The sequence below is a fragment of the Bos grunniens genome, chromosome 8 (genome assembly GCF_055505025.1).
Source record: "Bos grunniens cultivar Pamir isolate PY7600 chromosome 8, Bosgru_T2T1.0, whole genome shotgun sequence".
Classification (NCBI taxonomy): Eukaryota; Metazoa; Chordata; class Mammalia; order Artiodactyla; family Bovidae; genus Bos; species Bos grunniens.
Window position 1 is genome coordinate 57,528,781 of NC_141172.1, and position 23,513 is coordinate 57,552,293.

The 23,513-nt window shown below is 41.3% G+C and overlaps 1 long non-coding RNA gene across 3 annotated transcripts in view; it reads right to left on the minus strand.

The window, feature by feature from the left end:
- Nucleotides 1-23,513, minus strand: part of LOC147367095 (uncharacterized) — a 278,020-nt gene that overhangs the window by 222,512 nt on the left and 31,995 nt on the right. The window contains exon 4 of one of the 3 annotated variants that reach the window (XR_015169802.1): nt 6,358-6,401. The exons of 1 other annotated variant lie outside the window; for it this stretch is intronic. This is a non-coding gene — a long non-coding RNA (uncharacterized LOC147367095). Of the gene's footprint in view, nt 1-6,357; nt 6,402-14,035; nt 14,867-23,513 lie in introns of those variants that run through there. One more of the 3 variants, XR_015169800.1, reaches the window with a different exon arrangement.

Below are 23,513 nucleotides of genomic sequence, written 5' to 3' on the forward strand. Positions count from 1 at the left end.
TCTCACCCATTCACCCATCCTCTGTCCCAGCCTTTGGGAACCACTAATCTTTGTAGTTAAGAGCTTGGTTTGGTTTTTTTAGATTCCACATATAAGTGAGATAATAAAGGATTTGTCTTTCTCTGTCCGATTTATTTCACTTGACATAATGCCTTCAAAGTCCATCCATACTGTTGCAGGTGGAAAGATTTTATTCTTTTTTATGGCTGAAATACACACACACACACAATTTCTTTATCCATTCTTCTATCAATGGATACTTCGGTTGTTTCCATATCTTTTCTACTATAAATAATGCTGCAATGAGCATGGGGATGCAGATATCTTTCTGAGATACTATTTTTGTTTACTTTGGAAAAATACTCTGAAGTGTTTTAAATTCTCTCCCCCTCATATGCTTCCACCACTATGACTTAGCTGCTGCTGCTAAGTCACTTCAGTTGTGTCCGCCTCTGTGTGACCCAATAGACCTTAGCAGTCAGCCTTTAATAATGGCCAAATCTGTTGATTTTGCTTTCATCTTGATATCTGTCTTTATGAGGCAGAATAATGTAGTTTTAATAACTGCTCCCTGGAGCCATATGGCCTGGGTTCAAATCCTGTCTCTGCCATTACAAGTCACATGGCCACAGAAAAAAGTTATATAACCTGGTTATGCCTTCATTTCCTCAAATGTAAAATGGGAATAATAAGAGAACCCACTTCATAGGGTGTTACAGTGCCTAGCACATGGCTTTACAAGTACTTTTTAATTTAAAAACTGCTTATGATTTTGAAAAATAAACATTTTTGACAGTTTTCTGGATCTCTGTAAACAATTCCTCTATTTCTAAATAAGAACTTGGAGACCTTCTTTATAAATCAGTGGTTTAATGCATAGTTCTCCAGTTATGTTGGTTTCAAATTCCAATGTTGCTAAAAAATTTGCTTCTAAAAATTTGTTCTTGGACTTTAATGACCACCATGGAAAATTCTTTCACCAAATCCACCAACAACTCTGTCCAAAGACCTAGACTCTAGGCTAAGATCTCTAACATGGGGAATTGGGTCACTAACTAGCATGTGTGAGAAACTCATTTAACTTTTGCACTTGAATGTCCCTAAATTCAACAACACTGAAAGAGGAGGTGCTGGGACTTGGAAGCAAACCTATGAGTGCTTTCAAGGATTCAGACACGAACAAAAATGTTCAGAGATGACAATGGGTTTTGGAATTCCCTCATTAAAAAGTCAGCAAGACCAACAACGACCTACTGTATAGCACAGGAACTATACGTAATATTTTGTAATAACTTCTAAGGGAAAAGAATCTGAAAAAGAATATATATATATGTAGTTGTTTAGTCACTAAGTCGTATATGACTCTTTAGCGACTCCTTGGACTGTAGCCCACCAAGCTCCTCTGTCCGTGGAGGAGGTTCTAGGCAAGAACACTAGAGTGGGTTGCCATTCCCTTCTGCAGGGGATCTTCCTGACCCAAGGGTCAAACCTGCATCTCCTGCATTGGCAGGCAGATTCTTTACCACTGAGCCACCAGAAAAGCCCAAATCAGATCAGATCAGTCGCTCAGTTGTGTCCGACTCTTTGGGACCCCATGAATCGCAGCACGCCAGGTCTCCCTGTCCATCACCAACTCCCGGAGTTTACTCAGACTCACGTCCATCGAGTCAGTGATGCCATCCAGCCATCTCATCCTCTGTCGTCCCCTTCTCCTCCTGCCCCCAATCCCTCCCAGCATCAGAGTCTTTTCCCATGAGTCAACCCTTCACATGAGGTGGCCAAAGTACTAGAGTTTCAGCTTTAGCATCATTCCTTCCAAAGAAATCCCAGGGCTGATCTCCTTCCGAATGGACTGGTTGGATCTCCTTGCAGTCCAAGGGACTCTCAAGAGTCTTCTCCAACACCACAGTTCAAAAGCATCAATTCTTTGGCGCTCAGCCTTCTTCACAGTCCAACTCTCACATCCATACATGACCACAGGAAAAACCATAGCCTTGACTAGACGAACCTTTGTTGGCAAAATGTCTCTGCTTTTGAATATGCTATCTAGGTTGGTCATAACTATTCATAGGGTTGGCTAAAATGTTCATTTGGTTTTAAGTAAAAATAAAAGACACACTTTTCATTTTCACCAAGAACTTGATTGAGCAACATATTCACTAACTGAATGAACTTTTTGGCCAATCCAATCATACGTGTGTGTGTGTATGAATCACTGTGCTATACACCTGAAACTATCACATTGCAAATCAACTATACTCCAATAAGTAAATAATTTTCCCTCCTCCCCTCCCCCCACAAAAAAAGACAAGAAGACATTTCTGCATAGCCTACCTAAATCTTCTGGGTAGAATTGCTAATTCAACATTGTTATGCCCAGGTACTTCTCTTGCTTTACATTTCAGAAAGGATGACTAATATGGGATGGACAGAAGGGTGAGGGAAATAGCCTATGAGAGCAATTTGATTTGAAGGCCCTCATTCTTCTCTGCGTTTCAACAAGCAATGAGAAGTCATTCACTATGAGACGCATAGCATGATACCCCTTTCTGGGTATCCCTGCAACCTAAAAGGATAGAGAAGATACCCAGAAAACTCTTAACTGCCCTTAACAATGGAAGCACCAATGTGGAAGGATGTTAACCAAACCTGAGGTTATCGGCTCATTTAGGACAGCAGCCATTAAGGCACTCTCACCACAGGCTCCTGCTGCTGGGCAGCTCCAGTCCACCTAGAAGCAACTGTGATAGAATATAAAGGACACTGGACAGAGACTCAAAAGACCTGGATGTGAGGCCAGTCTCACAAGTTCACACAACAGAAAAGTATTTTTCAGAACTTTGGAGTCTAGAAAAAAATGGATGGACAGACTTGGACATAAAAGCTATGCATCTGAGGGTCTGTGATCCCTGCTGACTCAGCTTTATTCAGAGCTATCTATGGTATCATTGGGCTTCACTGGTAGAGAATCCACCTGCAATGCAGGAGACCTGGGTTTGATCCCTAGGTTGGGAAGATCCTCTGGAAAAGAGAGAGGCTACCCACTCCAGTATTCTGGCCTGAAGAATTCCATGGACTGTATAGTCCATGGGGTCACAAAGAGTTGGACACAACTGAGCAACTTTCTGTTCAAATTGATGCTTTTGAACTGTGGTGTTGGAGAAGACTCTTGAGAGTCCCTTGGACTGCAAGGAGATCCAACCAGTCCATTCTAAAGGAGATCGGTCCTGGGTATTCTTTGGAAGGAATGATGCTAAAGCTGAAATTCCAATACTTTGGCCACCTCATGCGAAGAGTTGACTCATTGGAAAAGACTCTGATGCTGGGAGGGATTGGGGGCAGGTAGAGAAGGGGACGACAGAAGATGAGATGGCTGGATGGTATCACCGACTCGATGATGAGTTTGAGCAAGCCCCAGGAGTTGGTGATGGAAAAGGAAGCCTGTCGTGCTGCAGTTCATGGGGTTGTAAAGAGGTCGGACATGACTGAGTGACTGAACTGAGAGACTTTCACTTTCACTTTTCATGATATCATTATTCTCATTTCTTAATCAAAGATGCTGCTGCTGCTAAGTCACTTCAGTCGTGTCCGACTCTGTGCGACCCCATAGATGGCAGCCCACCATGCTCCCCCGTCCCTGCGATTCTCTAGGCAAGAACACTGGAGTGGGTTGCCATTTCCTTCTCCAATGCATGAGAGTGAAAAGTGAAAGTGAAGTCACTCGGTCGTGTCCGACTCTGTGCAACCCCATGGACTGCAGCCTACTAGGCTCCTCCGTCCATGGGATTTTCCAGGCAAGAGTACTGGAGTGGGATGCCATTGAAGCACAAAGACGAGGCAAAACACAGGCTGACACATTAACAGGTATGGGGCATTAGGATTTGGACATCTTTGGGGGGCTATGATTCTTCCACACCAGTATTACGTTAGGGTGAGAGGGATGTTTAACAACCTTTCACAAAAAGTGTCAGACTACCATTCAGGGAGGTCTTTCTGCAAATCAGGCTACCGGTACTAAACACCTCTCCTCCACAAGGAGATACCAAGGGTCTCTCCCACTCCCATCATCAGGACACTCAGAACTCAAAGCCAGGAATAACAAGCCAAAATAGAAGAATTCGGAGAAATCAATGACTCACAGACAGTTAGTCAAGCAACTAGACTTAGGAACACATATTGAGCTAAGCATCCATAAGTTCTAACTAAAGACTATCTCCTAGCAAGTGACATTAGACAAAAGAATCTGGGAATATAAACCACCCCACCATGTCCCAGATTAATGCTAACCCCCTGACCACACTGTCAGTTTTATCACCCACTGCCTTTTTCAACAAAAACTATAAAGTGATCACCGATATGAAATCAGTGTAGTATTATTATAGTTCCAGAACTTAATATCCAACATAGAATGGATGCTCAACAAGCCTACAAAAAATACTGAATGAATGAATGCTATTTGGGGGCCTATTCTCTCATAGCTACACAAATGATAATATTTTATATGAGATTTTTTTAATTTCTATAATCGCACAATTTTTAATGAAGATCAGCAACCACTGTGATGAAACATATGCTATACATTAATAAAGCTGTACGTTCACATCATGGGATAATGTATACATGTCTAGATGTGTGTCTGTGTGTGTGTGTGTGAGTATTCATAATGTCATTAAGGAACAGTTAAATCCTGCTCTGCTCTATAATAAATGACTAACACGCCTGCAAATAGGCCAGGAGTTTTAAGTTCACACACCTATAGAGGGCAGACAAGCAACAAAGGCAGGAATCAGGCAGGACAGAAAGCAAAGCTGCCAAGTGTTTACTTCTCAACCAGACCGAGCTGGTCTCCAATAGCAATCACTGCACAAGGTTGTCAAAAGGATACAGAACCATAGAAAATGCTTTGCTAACCAGCTAAAATAGACAACAGAACACCTCCCTGGACTCTGTAAACAATATTGCATAGTTCCTTTACTCAGACCAGGAGAGGGGTATTGTCTGGGGTCCTCCCCAGACATCCTGTGATTCTAAAAAGAAAAGAGTTCTCCCCAAGTGAAAGCCAGCAGAGTAACAAGGGAAGTGGTAAGACAGGTGATTAATTCTTTTTAAAGCAGTAAACCAACAGATCTAGGGGAAAACAATCTGTAGTACCTAATGATCCACCAAAAAAATGGTAGCGATCTATTATCTATCAAGGGAGTAGAAGTGGAAAGTAACGGAACTTGTTTTAATTATGACAATTTAATTTTTACAAGGCAATAAAGACTATAGACAAAACAATTATTGAAGTGTAGTGCATGCATGCATGTGCATGCACACACCCAATATCATTAATTTATATAATGATACAGCAATGAGAATTTTGTTTTTGAGGGAGGAGACATTTAAGTTGTTTTTTTCTCCCTGTAATTTTACAATTTAGGACATTAGCAATCTAGGTTCTGAGGTGAAGATTTTAAATAATGGTCAATGCTACTACAAATTTTTCTCAGTCACTTATGCCATAAGTTAAGATATTGAATATTTGGGGGAAATTTGCAACTAAAGATCAAAATCTTCCAAGTCTCTGTACCTAATGAAAGAAGCTAAATGAGAAGGGTTTTTACTAATCAAAACTTACCTCCAAACCATTTATTCATTCACAGTCAAGTTTTTAACTCCGACTCTGATTATAAACGGTAAAGTGTCTGTCTGCAGTGTAGGAGACCCGGGTTCCATCCCTGGGTTGGAAAGATACCCTGGAGAAGGAAATGGCAGCCCACTCCAGTATTCTTGCCTGGAAAATCCCATGGACCCTTACCATCCATGGGGTCGCAAAGAGTCGGACACGACTGAGCAACTTCTCTTTCACTTTTCTGATTATAGAATTTTTTGTAATTTTTTTTTATTTTTAATTGAAGGTAATTGCTTTACAGAATCATGTTGGTTTGTACCAAACATCAACATGAATCAGTCAATTAAATCAAAAGGTTGATATTGTCTCTCTTTACAGTATTAGCAATTCCACCCACCCCTGGTATTAGAGACTATTTGGAGTACAGAAAAACTGAGGCCACTCATCTTAGACATTTGATCTTTTAACAATGCAAAGTAGTTTCCAAAGGATTGTCCTTTAGGGTACAATGCAGTGTTTTCAATTAATTTGGTATCTATAGAAATTTGGGGACTGTTTGTTGCTTTTCCTATGACAAAATAACAAAGCTTTAAAATGGAAAGCTCTTCTGCTAAGACCCCATTTCACACTACAGTGCCGAATGTTGCCAGTCTTTGATGCGCCATTAGTATTTCTTTCCCAAACACAAAGCTATATACAAAGTACAGCCTTTATAAAATGTTCAAAAAATTTTTTTCATTTACCAGTAACTCATGACCCAGCTGATCCATGGGAAAAATGGCTTATCCTGGAAGAAACAAAAACAAAAATCACAACAAAAACCAGGGTGGTTTAGAAAAGGCAGTTTCAAAGCCTGGAGTTTTAAAAAGAAAAAACGCACACACAAAACAAAACAATTAATACATCAGAGAATTTAGTCAGGGTTTTGTAGCATTACAAGTTTTCTCAGCTATAAAGAAACATATTGAATGTTTAGAGCACAGCCCATTCTTCACTGCTTCAGTTGTTTCCTTTTGTTTACAAGTCTCTGCCATCCTTCTTTGTGAATTGAATGCTAAACTATCTCTGGAGAGATGTTATATTGCTTACAGAATGCTTCAGCAGATGGTGCTTCCTGTTGCAACAGAAGGCTGTGATTATACCTGAACTCTTCAAGAACTCTAACACCGAAAAACAAGATAAATGAAAGTCTTGAAAAGTTTTATCTCTTCCCTCCCTAGCTATATAGATGCTCAGCCAACCACCGGTCCTTCTTTGTCAATTACCAAATAGAAGCAACTCTCCCCACCTCATCCCATCTCCTCCAAACCAAGGAAGCCTTTTTTTTTTTTTTTTTTTTTAATGGCTTACGTCTCCTATCAGCAGAGTTTGTTAAAGAATTATTAAGAGTATTGCTGATTCAGATGCCTGGTCACTGTGCATTCAGATATTTGAACAACCCATTATAAACAATAAAGAAAAGGGAATAGGTCTTCATCAGGAAGTGTCTATAAAAGTAAATTGAAATACTGAGAAGGCCACCTGGTGCCAAAAATTCAGGGCTATTGAGAAATTTATCTCCACACATTTGAGAGAAATTGTCCTCTTCGAAAGACTCTTGTACACATCCTTTGCAGTAATGCCGTCATCTTTGAAACTGAACAGCACTTCTTGGTGAGTCTCAAGGACCTGTCACTTTACCCTTGAACCTCTTTTCTATTTTTCTCTCCCTAAATGTCTTTCATGCATTTCCTGCCATGATCCATTTAGTTCACTGTCCAAAGTGAAGGGTAATTCCTAATTTGTCTTATCCTGCCTCTGCATTCAAAGGAAAAACGTCACAATATATAATAGAAGCAAGAGGGGAGAAACTATATACACACACAGTTACTTCATAGATATAAACTGGAAGATAGCAGAGTTCCTCTTTAGAACTCTGCTGATACACAGCATCCTGAAGCTTTAAGCCCTTTATTTGTATGATGCCCTGATCTGGCCTTCCGTTATCTCCACAATTAACCCGTGAGCCAAAACTCTTACCTCCTGTAACACAAAACACTCTTAGGGCTCTGCCTTCTCATATGACAATGGATGAGAAAGATTCAGGCAGGTTGTAGCCGAAGTGAAACGCAGCCTTCTATGGAAATTCATCATGTGGAATTTCAGAGCTGGAGACTATTCAAACAATCATCTCATTCATATCCCTCATCTCAGAGGGGAAATAAAACCCAAAATGTTTATTGATTTGCCCAACACCATATAAAGAGCCAAGACTGCCCTAGAACTTAAGTCTAGTTATTAAACATATCACCAGCCCTGGTCTTAAATATGCAAAATCTCACAAGTGCTGGAATGAGTAAAGCATTAAAAATTTCAATTGATCTCTGGGTTTGGTGCATCAGTACATCTAGCTACCACCTTTATGCACCTTTAGCTGGAAAAATCAACCAGCAGACCCCTCTTGAGTGACGTCACTATCTGCTTGCATCCAAGGTCACTGTTAAGGTCAGGAACTGGAGACATGGTGATAGTCTATTTATTTATGTTCAAGGAGAATAACAATTTCTATTAATATGGTTTACCCCAGTTAAGACTAGCAATATTTCAAGGACTCAGTAGCCATATTTGGGTAGTGGCTACTGTGTTAGCACAAGTCTGTAGACTTTGAATAACAGTGTCCAAAAGTTATAATGCTTTGTTCTGATACATTTTTTAGCTAGTCATAAAAAAGCCAAAATATGCAATGTCTGTGCTTTTCTTTTTTTCCTGCTTATCCCAATATGTCCTGGCCTTATGCCACCTCATGGTTTAATACCATACTCAGAGTATTTAGAAATTAAATCTTTTATTATTTTTGTGCTACAGAAGTTTTGCTTCCCTTTCATTATTGCAATAAAGTAGAAGGCTTTCCATTCCTGCTACCACACATCTTAAATCTTCTATCCCCTAAAAATGTATAGGCCCAGCGTGTGCATGTTGTCAAGCAGACTCTGTGCCGTTAGAGCCTGAGCCAATAAAAAGGAAGTTTATTAATAACAAAGGGCAACGTGGCAGATGGGAGAATCTAGGTTCATCCAACTTGGAAACTAAAGACCAAAAGAAATGTCTTATGGGGCATGTTGGAAAAATGTCTCCAAACTACACCAGCTGACTTCCTTCTGTTCCCTGGTTCACCTGAGCTGCTGACTGAATGCGAAACTCGAGAGCTGCACGTTGGTGAGAAAGAGCTCAGGCTAAACCTTCTGTATTCATCGCAACTGCAGGATTCTCAAACAAGAAACTGTTAAATATCAAGGAATGAAGAGGAAGGGGCATTGAAGAATAGTGAGAAAGAGTGAGAAAGAAAGAAAGGAGGGAAAATAACAAGAAAGGATATAGAGAAATGACAAATTATGTAAAAAATACATCTCTATTCCAGAAAACAGTTATCTTTGCAGTACTGCCACCCAGCGATTCAGGGGACCTGCCCTAAGCCCCAGTACTTAGAGGCCCCTGATCTGTAGGCTTTTGGCTGTAACATCCCTCAAAGGAAATATCTGTGAGCCCATAAGGAGAGCCCACCTGAGACCCACCCACCTTCCTCCTTCCAGATAATGCTGTGTGTATTCAGGAGCCTAGAAATCCTTGCCGATAAGACCCTCAGGTGCCTGGAGGGTTCGTGAGGGCCTTTTCTTCTGTCTGCATGATGATGATGATCCCTGAGGCTGCTCAGGAGTGGCCAGAGCAGCTGTCTGGGTGGAGGAATGAAAGGGGGCTTGACAAGGTGGGGGCATCCCTCAGCGAGCACGCAAAACAGCTCAGGATTTGGAAGGGACTCAGAAGTGGGAAGGGAAGGGATATTCATGTTCTGGACCCACAATGTTAGGGCCTGGTGACCTTTTTCACTTAAGTCAGTCAATCCAGTCATGCAGTATTTCCACATTTCTCATTGGGAGAAAAATATGCTGGATTAGACCTTCCTGTAATATTTTTTTTCATGGAAGGGTCTTTCTTTCACTTATGGCATCTTACAATTACAGGCTGCCCACATGGATCTGCTAGTTCTAACTTCGATACACGGGTGAAGCGTGGGCACCAGTGTCTGTATTTCTCCTTTCATTGTCAGTGTGTAGTTTATGCAGAAAGGGTGAACCAAGCCACGGAGCATTCCTGGTTTGAGAGCCTGAAATCACAATCAAAGAGCTACCCGAAGTCTGCATGAGTCCAATCACAGTAGTCCATAGACTGCACAGCTCCACTCAGAATGGAGCTCGAGGGGAAGAAAAGTTAGGCATTTATGCGGCAAATCTGTAGGAACCACTTAAGAGATGCAAAAAGAGAGCTATCTGAATCAGAGAAAGCTGAAAGACCATTTTTATTTGGTGAATTACTTTGGCTTTAGGGATACAAAGGTAATCAAAAAAAAGATGGAGTCTTGGTGATTTAAGCATATGGAGTTCTCAGACATACATTCATTTTAGGGTTTTTTCCCTCCTCCCACATTTTTGGAAAATTTATCCTAGCAATTGCTTTCTTGATGGAGACATGAATTATGCTTTCTGAATAGTGATGAGTAAATTTAAAAGGGTTCAGGGCTGAATGCATGAATACTCAGTCAGCTCCTTCTTCTTAACTCATAATTTCAGCCTTCCCAACCATTAAAATCAAATGGGTAAGCTTGTAAGAATAGGCTTCCTTAAAATATGGTCAGGACTTCAGTCCAATTTGGCTTGGACCAGGTACATCATAAAATTATAAAAGAAAGAATTAAGACAAAAGTGAACCTCAAAAATATCTCGTTTAAAAGTTAAGATGATTGGTTAAAAAATTTTAAAGTAGGACTGTTAATCTCTAAGAAATAGTAATTTGATCTGCATGATATTTAGTTTGTAACAACTAAATATTATTCTGATTTTCACTTTTCTCCTTCAAGTTTCATATGTAAGAGAAAAAATACTGCATATGAAGTATTGTAGTATACTCCATATACTGCAGTATAGTAGTGTTAGTGTACTATTATATATTAGAGGTACAAGGTAAGTAAGACACCAGTCTTTTTACACACAAACATGAGATTTTTAAACCGACTGACATTCAATCCAAATTGTTTACCTACCACTGACAATGAGTTCATCGCTTATTGGCAGCCTAAGGAAAAAACTTGAATATCATTTGTTACCTGTCTTTTTAAATGTTCTGGCAGCGTATGTTTGTGTGTACTTATCTCTGTAATCACTTTTGTGTGTCTTTGTTTCCCTCAGAGTAACTCTGCATGAGGTAAAGACCCATCACCATAATCAGATCACCACTTAATCATTTTAAGTTCTACTTCATACCTTTACACTAACATGTCAATATGTGCTCGGTTGCTAAGTCATGGCTGACTCTTTGAGACCCCATGGATTGTAGCTGGCCAGGCCCCTCTGTCCACGGGATTCTCCAGGCAAGAATACTGAAGTGAGTTCTCCAGAGACATTCTCCACCCAGGGATCAAAGCTGCATCAGCAAGCAGATTCTTTACCAGCTGAGCCACCTTACACTAACATAGTTTCCATTCATCACTAAGTCTCCAGACAATCTAACCAGACTTGAGTTCCATCTTTATTAAGTTCAGGTACTAACAGTAGATACATGGGTGTTATTGTATGTGTGAAATGACTGACTCTAGTCAGAAAGAAAAGGGAAATTCTCAATTTAGAGAACAGGGACAGAATTAAGTAGGTATTACACACTTCATGGAGTTTATTTGGTTTCATTATGCAGTATCTACAGTTAGTCACACGGGAGAAAGTAATAAAAGAGGAGTGTGAGTTAGGTGTTTAAATTTGTTCAAGTATTACAGTAATGAGTTCCACAATTTACCTCCCCCCCCAAAAAAAAAAGTACAGTAAAACACTGCTCTAAAATAGCACAGCAAGCCCCATTAGTACTGTGGGGAAAGCAAAGTGCTTTAATTCCTTCCAAACTGTCAAGAAGACAGTGAGAGATGGAGCACTTAAAAGTGCCTTTGTTAAGGATGTTATTGTTAACCCATCTAGAAATAAAGGTGGTGCTGGGCTGGGGGAACATAAAAAATAATCCTTTCTTTGTACATCATGTTATCTTTTCTCAAATGGGACACTCTATTACCACAAACTTGGTGGCTTGAAACAACATACGTTTATTCTCTCACAATTCTCAGGGTCCTAAGTCACTTCTACGGACTTAAAATCAAGGTGTCAGTGGGGCCATGCTCCCTCTAGAGACTTTAAGGGAGACGCTGTTTCTTGTCTCTTGCAGCTTCTGGACACTAATGGTATTCCCTGGCTAGGGTCACATCGCTCCAGATTCTGCCACCATGGTCACATTGGAAACTCCTCTATTCTGCATGTGCATGCGTGTGTGCATGTGTGTGTATGTTAGATCACCCTTGGCCTCTCTCTTATTTAAACACATGTGTATTTGCATGTAGGGCTCACCTAGAAAATATAAAATACTCTTCCAGCTCAAGATACTCAATGAATTGCATCTAAAAGAAAGTAAAAGTTGCTCAGTCATGTCTGACTCTTTGCGACCCCATTTATTGTAGCCTGCCAGGCTCCTCTGTCCGTGGGATTCTCCAGGAAAGAATACCAGAGTGGGTTCCCATGCCATTCTCCAGAGGATATTTCTGACCCTGCGATCAAACCCAGGTCTCCTACTTTGCAGACAGATTCTTTACCATCTGAGTCACCAAGAAAGCTTTTTTCTTTTTCTTTTCTTTTTTTGTTTGTTTTGTGGGGTTTCCTTTGCTTGGTTGATTTTTTGGTCATGTAAGGTCACGTTTACAGGATCCAGAAATTAGAATGTGGATATCTTTAGGGAGTCCTTTTATAGCCTACACAGACACCACTGAGGTGAATGGTAGTATCTCAAGTCCTTGAGGGTGGTCTCCAACATCCAGCATCAAAATACTAAAGATGACAAAGAATAATTCCCTTATCTCTGCCCCCCAGCAATTCTAATGAAAGACAACATGGGCAAGGGTACAAACACAGATCCCTGTACCCACAGCCACCTTACGTGGCTCAAAACAGCATCTACTTCTGTAAGAATGTGACTCTAAAGGGCTTTCTGACAAGCACAGGTTTTCCTTACCTTGACAAACCATCTCTTGTGATGATGCCCCTTCGCACCGCCATCTTATTTAAATCCTCATTTTCATGTCTACATTTTATCACCGCCCGCTCACTCCTAATTCTCTAAATTGTTTTCCATTTGTCTTCATCCCTCAACTGAAATAGTTCTTCCATGTCCTCTAAGACAAGTGGCAGTCCTGGTCCCTGTCTTCCTCACCCAGTCCTGACCCTCCCCCTCTTCCATTTCCCCACTCTCCTCTCACTGGCCTCCCTTTTGAGTATGAGCTTGGACCTCACACTCTCATACACTCTTGCCGCTCTCAGAACTCTTAGTCTTTTGTGGCTCTTGAATTGATATCACCAACTGCTGCCCCTCACGTTCTCATCTGGTGACCCACAAGTACCTCCTAGAAAGCCTGATAAAATGCATATTCCTGGATCCCATCCAAGTTTCTAGCTCAATAGTTCTGAAAAGGAACTCAGAAATTCCATCTTACATGCACTCAAGTGATTCTGATGCATGTGGTCTGGAAGCCAGGGTTTAAGAAACGCTGTTCTGGAACCATATTACTATTGCCTCATGAAACCACTGAGGTATTTGTTCACCACCAAAAACTAAACTTACATAAAAAGCAAATATGACCTCACCAGACTGACCTTGCTGTTTTGTTTCCCTTAGTGACATTACCATACTTCCAGACATTCAAGAGGACATCTTTGACTCTCTCCTTGGCCCTACTGTACCCAGATTCCAATCCACATCTAGAATATTACACTGAACAGCCTGGACACCTCTCACAGACTACAGAATCATAGAATTCTTGAGAGAGGAAGCTCTGAGAAGTAATCTAGCCATCCCAGTTCTTCCAGCTGTCAGGACCTTGAAGCCCAGAGAGGTTATATTAGAAGCTGCAAAGCATCTGAAAATACCCCTGGGGTCAGAGGTTCATAAAAGAGATCCCACAGCCCAGATTTTCTGAATGAGCATGCTCTCTGAAGCCAGATTGCTTGGACTTAAATCCCCAGCTCAGCCACCTACCAGGTACATGATATATGACACAGAAAAGTAACCTAACTTCTCCGTGCCACCATTGCAAAATGGAGATAATAGTAATTCCTACTAGTTTGCTGTGAGGATTAGTGGGTCAACATATAGAAAATGCATAGAACAATATACGGGCTTAGTTGCTCAGTTGTGTCCAACTCTTTGTGACCCCGTGGACTGTATAGCCCTCCAGGTTCCTCTGTCCATGGGGATTCTTCAGGCAAGAATATTGAAGTGGGTTCCCATGCCCTCCTCCAGGGATCTTCCCAACCCAGGGATTGAACCCAGGTCTCCTGAATTGCAGACGGATTCTTTACCAGCTGAGCTACCAGGGAAGCCCCATAGAACAGTATATAGGTAATGGTAGTTAAGTGTCAGCAATCACTATTATAACCATAAAGCCACCAGGAGTATCTCCTAAATTAAAGTTTGACTTCCGTTTCCAATACGTGTCTGCTAACTCTATAGTTTTGCATCACACTTGTACTGCTCAGTCTAAAGGACATCATTTGACTGAGAAAAAGGTTGCAGACTCCCAGCTGTCACAATTTTACAGAAATGAAGAACATGCAAGCCACAGGTATCAAAAAAATGAGGTGCAGCTCCACCATTTGCCTGAAAAATAAAGGTTATCTATGACACATACTATATAGCTGGCATGCAGCTATTATTATAAAATATTCATTGGCACTACAAAATGCTGCAGGCACTGCACAAAATATAAAGTAACAATCTCTCCAGGCCCTAACTGATTATAAGCCATATATTTTTAAGGGAAGATGCTACTGAGTTACTTAACAGAGAATGAAAGACCCCAGGCTTTTAGGCAAAGGAAAAATCATATAGTCTTGAAGGACAGTGACGATTTATGGTGTGTCTAGAGGGTGTATCTGTGTTTCTTCTTCAGCAGCAGCACATCTGAACTGTCCACAGGCTTTGTACAAAGCAAGTCCGGTGCTGGGTCCTTACACTGACCCAAGCGCAGCTTCCAGTTATAGGATTATCACATAGACTAAAGATCTCTCCTATTTGAAGTCAGACACAGGGGTACGAGACAACATTATGTGTTACAAATATCAGATCACAGCCACAGGACCACAAAATTTTCAATTATGTTTGCGTCGGATAGGTTGGAAGGAAACAAAATTGCAGCTGAAACGAAATAAAATATTTGAAAATGAGTTTTCACTTGGGGAATTTCAAAGTCAAAATATTTCTACTCATTGTATCATTACTATTCTATTCTTTAACTGTGCTTTTCATCCCTATCCTTTCTCTTTCCTTTAAAAGAAGAAAATGCCCTTAAGATAAAATTTTGTGTAAATAACAGTAAACCTCAGGACAAGCCATTCAAGGCTTAATTTTTAAAAAACTAAAATCTCATGTCTTTTTCCACGAGGCCCCTGAACATATGTGCAAACAGCGCTCTTTTCAGCTATCCTTAAGAGACAATAATCCCCAAAGTCAGAGAAAATTCTTAGTTGACAACCTTGTCATTTGAAAGTGTGTATATGCATGTGTTCCACAGTCTTAAAAATAGCCAACACTAAGAAGAAATAACTGGGGAGAGGAATGCTGAATGTAAAAGTGTCACCTTTTTCTCTTTTCCTTTTCCATTTTACCTTTCATTCAGTAGAAGTTCACACAGTGACACCTAGTGCAGCTGGCGAGGCTATGACAGCCTAGGAGAGTGAATGAGAGAAGCTGCTTGGCAAACTCCAGGTTTAATTTCAGCTAATTCAGTAAAACTGAAAGGCTTGCCTTTCGTCTTAGACCCCAATGTGCATGCATATCCTAATTATCATTTGAATCTATTTAAAAATGTATCATGCTTATGGACCATAATTCCAGCTCAGTTCATTTCCTAACAGTTAGAAATGCTGGATCATTAATATCCATAATGAAGTAGAACTGCAATTAAGGGACTCAGCAAAAAAAAACCCCCTCTTTCTAAGAGGCTTGCCAAGATAAGCTCGGCGGGTTTTGAGGACTCTTCCTAAGCATTACTATGGTATTTTCTCCTGAAAGATCTCCCTTCCTCTGAGTCTGTTACAAGAAACCCGCCAGAGACCGGCAGACACTGTGTGCCACATTTTGCAAAGCAGCCTTAAGACATTCTAGTCAACTGATCTCTGACTCAGATGACCTTCTATATCAGAACAATCCAGAAACTCCCTCAGCGAGGTTTGAGGCTCTTCAAGTGTCAAGATCACGCTGCCCAACCTTGGCATCCCCCCAACAGCTACGACAGCCTACAGCCTTACATACAATAAGTGCTCAATTAATTTTTGCTAAATGGATTTTCTTTTGTTCTGTTTCTACTAAGGGCTGCCTCTTTAAATTTCTCTCATTCCTATACTTCTGTGTCACCCATGTGCATTATTTTCTACCAGTTCTGTTTGGAGACTGGATAACAGCTAAAGAGAATCCAATGGTGAGAAATACATGCCACACACGTAGCTTTAACTTCTGCACTTGGGCGGGGGCATTTGTCAAAGCTCCACTACTTACACTGACAGAAGGTAATGGGTGCAAGATGAAGCCATCTCCCCAATACTTGAGAGTAGGATTGCCTGAGGAATCTTTATCAAAAAATTTCACTGTTACTCACATTAAGTTTGAGTCCATAAGCTAAGCTTCCCCAAGACATAAATTCAAAATGCCACGCCTTTCCACAAAGGAAATTCAACATCTCAGAACGAATTCTAAATATGTACACAAAAATAGGTCTATTCATTACAGCTGATTCATCATAGCAAAATTAAAAGGATACAACTTAAATGTCCAATATTATCCATCCATTTAATTAGTGTGGCTGATTATCTACCCCAGTGTCCTGCTCCAAGTCCCAGGCCTGCCCTTCCCACTAAGTTCACCAGCTGTTGATACAGAATTCCCAGCCCCTGGCAGTTTCCTATCTCCGGTGCCTCTGTCTCTCTTGCTTTTTTGTCAGACAGCTCTCTCTGGCACCCAAGAAGGGCCAAGGAGTCAACACTCTCAGAGGGTCACTTCAAGGAGTGTGTGGTGAGAGACCACGGACATTCCACATGGTGTCTCTGTGGATCTCCAGCAGGACTGCCCTGCCCCCAACCCCCGCTGGTGACCCCGTGATACTCTCATCAGTGTACTCCCTTCCCTGCCTCACTTTCCCCATTTATCAACTGTGGTTGTTGGGATCAGCTCTGAATACTGCCACACCCAAGTCCTTGTCTCAGGTCTGGAGAGCCCAAAGTCAGTCAATTAGGCTATATGCATAAGTGAATATGTAGTAATAAAAACTAATGCCTACCAGATTCATACTATTTCCAGAGCTCGAGTTGGTGACTGTGCCCACAGCTGAAAACCAAGGTACCATGCACCCTGATTTTCTAAAGGGACCACAGAGCAGCCACACAAAGTCAGAAGCCAGACGTTGTCTCATCTGGTTTACACAGAGGCAGCAGAATCAGCCCTTCTCCTCCCAGCTTTTCCCTCCCAATGTCCCTATGAAGACAGCTGGCAAGGTGGGACCATCCTTAGCCTCTGGGTGAGGTGCTGAGTTCATGCTGAGATGCTGTCTCCTCCCCTTCTGCAGGATGCTCCTTCCTGCCCAAAGCCAAAAGATGAAGCTCCAAAGGAAAACCTGTAAGGGTTGCAGGATGTCCTGAAGGAGGAGAATTGAGAATCTTGCTTCCCTGCAGGAAGGTTGCTGAGATGCAGCAGCCAACAGCTGCATCTGAAGCCAGGGAGAACTGTGGGAGGGTCAGCACGTGCTCTCTGAAGATCCAGACACAGCGGGCGCTGGAAATGGTGCTGAGTCTGATGGGGAGACTTCTAAAGGAGGAGGTGCCTACTGGAGTAGCCAAGATAGTAAGGCTCAAAGAGCCCAAAGTGCAACCTCTTAGGGAAGCCAGCAGGGCGGGTCCATTTATAAGAGTGTTCTGTGGCCTTGGAGAAGGCAAAAGTCACCCTCAGCAATTCCTATGGCTCCTCATAAAGGGGATCAAGATTTGGGGAAGGCCTGGGCTCTTGAGGAAAAAGAGGCTTACCTAAGAGAAGGCATCTGAGGCCTGGATAGCTTAGAGATCAGGCCCATGGAGAAACTGTACACAGCTGTCCCTCTCAGGAGGCTCCCAGGGATGGAGGGCAGAATGAAGCCAAATACCACCCCAAGGAAACTATCCATAGCCCCTCACTCAGAATAGACACATCCATCAAATCAGATGGAACCAGAAAGTGGTGGAGACCATCTCCTCAGAAGGCACCTTAGGACAGTACTCCTGCCCCAGGACCTGAAGTGACAGCCTGGGATTGGGCAGGGAACAAGGACTAGAGCCCGGTCATTCTCCCCACTGCCACCCCGGCTTCCCAGCATTAGGGTCAAAGAGCTATCCTGTTCTGGAGAGGAAATGAGCAAAGCTTTGAAACTTGAAGTGTTGAAATGAACACAATTCATTCAGCTTTAAAGAACTGAAAACAGGACTGTTACAGTAAGAGAAAGCAATGGGAAAGTTGGAGAATCTGACCAGGATGTCATTAAGAGCTGAGACCCCAGGAGGAGAGGAGTTTAAGCTAAAAACAGTGATGGGAAGTAAAACCATGTCACACGTACACCCAGAACACCGACTCTTCAATAAACCCATTACTTTTATGAAAAATTCTCAATGATGTCACAAAATACTTATGTATATAGAAAAATAGAGAGATATGTATAGATAGTGAAGGACAGGGAGGCCTAGCATGCTGCAGTCCATGGAGTGGCAAAGAGTCAGACGTGACTTAGCAATTGAACAACATATCGTAAAATACAAAATATTAAGTGAAAAAGTATATAATATGCCATTAGAGGTGATGGGAATGAAGGAGGGAAGGAAATAGATGGATTGGTAAAGAAGGAGACACACTCACAATTTTAAGCAAAGTTATTTTTGAAAGTTAAAATTACAGGTGACTTTATTTTCTTTATAATACTCTATTGTCTATAAATTTCTTAAGGCAAGAACTTCTGAAATTATAACTTGTGAAACTAGAAGAAAACGTTAGAAGGATAAATAAGAAAATAAGTACCAAGATACAGTCTTCTTTTAAAAATATAAACTTCAGCTCCTGCACCTCACTCTACTTGCAAACCGGTACCTGCCCAGGACTAGTGACTGACCACAGGCTGCCAACAGCCCTGAACAATGCTCTTGTCCCCTGCTCACCTAAGTAATAAAATTCTCACAGGGACCATGATTCTATTACTCAATATGTATTAAATAAAAGGTTAAAAACAATAAATTAGTGGGGGAAAGAACATTAAAGGAAAATTCCTTAACCTTATACTGTATTTACATGAATAACATTTTGGTACTGTGGACAGTCCTAAGAGGGAGGGAAGAATTAGATAGAAGACCCCCACTGGGTAATATGTTTCAAACCACTGTGTCCCAAAACCAATTATCCTTTGTGTTTTAGAGAAAAACCAGGGACCTTGAATACAATCCTAGACAAGACACCGAGGCAGAACAGCACAGTGCTGTGGACACTGCTCTGGAGCAAGGTCAGCCTCGGTTGATTCAAGTTCTGCTACTTCTTGGCTGTGTGACTTTGGGCAAATGACTTAACCCCTTTGTGTCTCAGTTTCCTTATTTAAAAGGGTTCTGAGGGTTAAATAAGTCAACACATGAAAAGATCTTGGAAGAATGCCTGATGCTCAGTGAGTGGTCCAGTGAGCCTCATGGGGGTAACTGAACCACAGACTCCTATTAAGAAATGACAGCTTTCATTCATTTAGGAGTGTATCAACCAAACAGTGAAATTTTCAACTTCTCTTTCGTCCGTCTTTGGGAAGCTCCATGACTTCAGCAACTTCACCCAGAAAAACAAGAAATCCCAGGTTCTGATGTCACACAAATATCACTGTCATTGTCATACAAGTAGTAAAGTCACCTTTTAACTGTGCCTTGGTCTCCTCATCTCAAGAGTGAAATGACTGTTGCCATTTGCCCCACCACTTTCACAAGACTGTCAAAGAGCAGCAAGCGAGAGAATGTATGTGGAAATGATTTGAAAAAGTAAAAAGCGCTATATAATACAAAAAATTTTAAATAGACCAATAATTAAAATATGAAGATAAGACTGAACTTGGGCCTTCCTAGTTCTTGAGAAGAACCCTCACAAAGACTAAAATCTAAATTATGTCTAAATTTTATCATTCCAGGCTTTCTGGGGTTATTGTTGCTATTTATTTATTTTTATTTTTTATTGAATATAGTTGATTTACAATATTAGTTTAAGATATGCAGTATAGTGATTCAGTATGATTCATTTATACATTATGAGATTATATGTGTATAAAATAGATAAGCAATAGGATATATTATACAGCCATTATCATGGCCATTATTTTGTAATAACTTTAAATGGAGAGTAACTTTTTACTTTTTGTATATGGCCACTAGAAAATTTTTAATTACATGTGTGGCCCACATTATGTTTCTATTGGGAAGTGCAGCCTTGGCCAATAACAGGTCCATTTGTAAGAAGGACTTGGAAACACGGTCTCAGTAAATGAAGTACCTGGAGGCACGTGAGATGGGAAAGAGCAGGATTCTGGCACTTACGGTTTTGTACCACGTCTTCCCTTTGTTACTAGTTGCCTGAACATTAATGCATACTAGAAAGGTAAATATAAATTCTAGTAGGCTGAAAAGAAACATTAAATTACATGACCTTTCTTAGACAGAGTTGCTATGAAAGAATCACAACCACAACCATGAGCATGCACTTGTGGTTCCATAGAAGTACCTGCCGTGCGCCGAAGACCACAAAGCCCCCAGGTGCGTCCAGTGTATGCCTCAGTTACTACAAAGCATGCCTGAACAGACATGGGAGCGCATCTGAGCCAGACATTCAGGGGCTACAGAAATCACAAGCCCCCATGATGCCTTTTATAGACGGTGTGGTCTGAGAGATGTCAACTTCATAGAACAGAATGAGGAGATGCATGCCACATGCTGAGTTCTAAAAGAACATTTTGGAAGGACAAGACCAAGAGCAGCAGGAAAGGGCCTTTCTTATCTATTCAGTTCTGTATATATACACCAACAACTGTGGAGTTTCTGGACCGTGGGCAAACAGAACATAAAAATAGTTTGACTTTAGCCAACAAAGATCCTGGCGCCAAAGAACCAGCCACATCTCCATTTCGGGTACAGTTTACGTTTGGTGCCGGCCGTCTGAGTTCAAGGCACAGGCGATAACTAGACTGTAGAGGGCTTGGCTGCTTGCGGTGGATGCATTTGAGGCCAAGTGCATGATGCGTCAAAGAGAACAAGAGACGAAGATTCACTACAGTATGAATCAATTTAAAGTATATTTAATGTTCCATTGGTTTCCATAAAAAGAGGACCTAGAATTAGTAATGACTATTGATTTCCAATTATTGGAAGGGAAGAATTCAACAATTAAATGAGAAGTAAATAACTGTCCCACATAGACCTATTCTGAGCAGAAAAAAAATAGTACACAGAGCAATTACAAATATAAATTCAGAGAAATGTATTTTAAATGTTCAGTATCAGTAGTCAATTCTTAAAAATTTATCAAGGCAATATCCTTCTTGCTTATAAATAGACAATACAATTTGAAAAGAAATCATACCTACAAGTATTTAGAATTGAAACAAAAAATGACCATTAAGTATCCCATCCTCAAAACACTGGAGTTTTATAAATATCTTTTGAAGAAATTCCAAGTGAAGTATCTTTAGTGCTCTTCTACCTTAAATTCTTAGCTTTACATGAAAAGTAGATTAAAAACAAACTGCAAATACTAGAGTACACAAGATGTCAGTGCTGTACAACTTGTAAGGAGACCACTAATAAAGAGAAAGGCTATGGGAAATTCATTTGAATTCAGTTTTTTGTTTTTTGTGGGGTTTTTTTTTGTTTTTGTTTTTGTTTGTTTGTTTTTTTGGGCCAGCCAGCTTGTCAGCTTGCCACAGTTTTTTTTCAGAGTTTGTCTTTTCAGGATATTGGCAGGAATGGTCAACAAATTTCATCATGAAGGCTACCCAAGCTCTGTGATGAGAAGGACTCTGAGGTCATGTCTGTGCTCAGGCTCAGCAGGAAGGAGTACTGCCATTGATTAGTGATGTGTGACTAGAGGGGAAGTGGCTATCCTTGGGCCATATCTTTGCTTTCCCTCCAAAGGAAAGTACAGCTGTAGAAACACCTTTCCTACCTGCAATTCTGATCAGTGTCAGTTTATTTAGATGAGATGATTTCACAAGCTAATGATTATAGAATCAGACCACTCTACCCAGAAAAGCAGGGTGTAGGAAATATTAATTCCTGAGCTCACCTTTCTACTCTTCTGACCCTCATTTTTACAAAAGGCACTTATACTTGCCCATTATCCCTCTTTTAAGGGCACGTTAACCTCTTTATGGTGATCCTGCATGGCTCAGAGGGTAAAGCGTCTGCCTGCAGTGCAGGAGACCTGGGTTCGATCCCTGGGTCAGGAAGATCCCCTGGAGAAGGAAATGGCAACCCACTCCAGTACTCTTGCCTGGAAAATCCCATGGACAGAGAAGCCTGGTAGACTACAGTCCATGGGATCGCAGAGAGTTGGACACAACTGAGCAACTTCACTTTCACTTTCACTTTCACCTCTTTCACCTCCAAAACACAAAGTTCTTCTCCAACACATGAAAATTTCTTTGCTGTGTATAAACCAGGGGATGATGGAAATTCTGCAAAAGCAAAAACCTTCTGTACCCTCCCCCACCAACAAAATCCCATTTACCACCAATATAATGTTCTCTTCCCAAATTATTCAGACCTAATTTTTTGACTTAATTAATGCCAGCACTGCCCTTTCGCTCACTGCCATCTGCCAGGAGTCATCTCCCAGGCAGAAAGGTCACAGTGCTGAGCGTGACACGGACACCAGAGACACGCGGGATCCAGGCTTCCCTCGCCCTGTCATTCACCTCTCCCGCACCAACACCAGCCAGTGTCAATTATCACTGCCAGTGTCGGACAGTCACATATCATCAATTAGCGGTGGCAAAAGCTCAGCAGCTTCTGAGCTTGCCCTAAGAAAAGCATGCAGATGCTTGTACCCACTTGGCGAAACAACTAAAATGTGTAGGAAGGAAAGCACATCTTTTCCAATTAGAATGCTATCTGTTAATGCAGACAGCACAGTCATAGATTGAGCCACATGGAACTGCCGTTTTTCTAAGCCAGTGACAGTCAATTACTAGCAATTCCAGATGGTTCAGACTAACAAGAGTACAGACGACTGTCTGCACCAGTTTGGCACGTACTTAACTAGGACCTGAACTGAGTTTGTTACCTGAGACATGTAACATGATAACCAAATATCTTATTTCAGAAGCATTTCAGGCTGTTACAATTACCTAATGAAAGGAAATATGCTTCTATGAATGGAATACCTATGTCAGGCTCTGCAATGGGTATCCAGTGATACCCCTGTGCTAGTGGAAGAGACAGATACATGAGGAAGGATCTGTGAGAGGGAAGCCAGGGTTCATAGGGAATACATCAGAGATCCACCCAGACTCCTCTGGAGGGGTCCAGGCAGGCTCTTGGAGGAGACAGCATCTTGGCTGGGTTTTCAAGGATGTGTCAGGAGAGCCAAACTGAAGTCCAAGAGTCGGTGGACTGAGAGAAGGGGGTGGTGAGGACAGAATCAACTTCTAGGCAGTCCCGCTTCCAAAAAAGTTTGGCAAAGAATGTTTCCATTCACAGCATCTCTGGCTTGTTTCTGCTATTCTGATTCATTATAACTGTCTTTTCCAGCATTAACT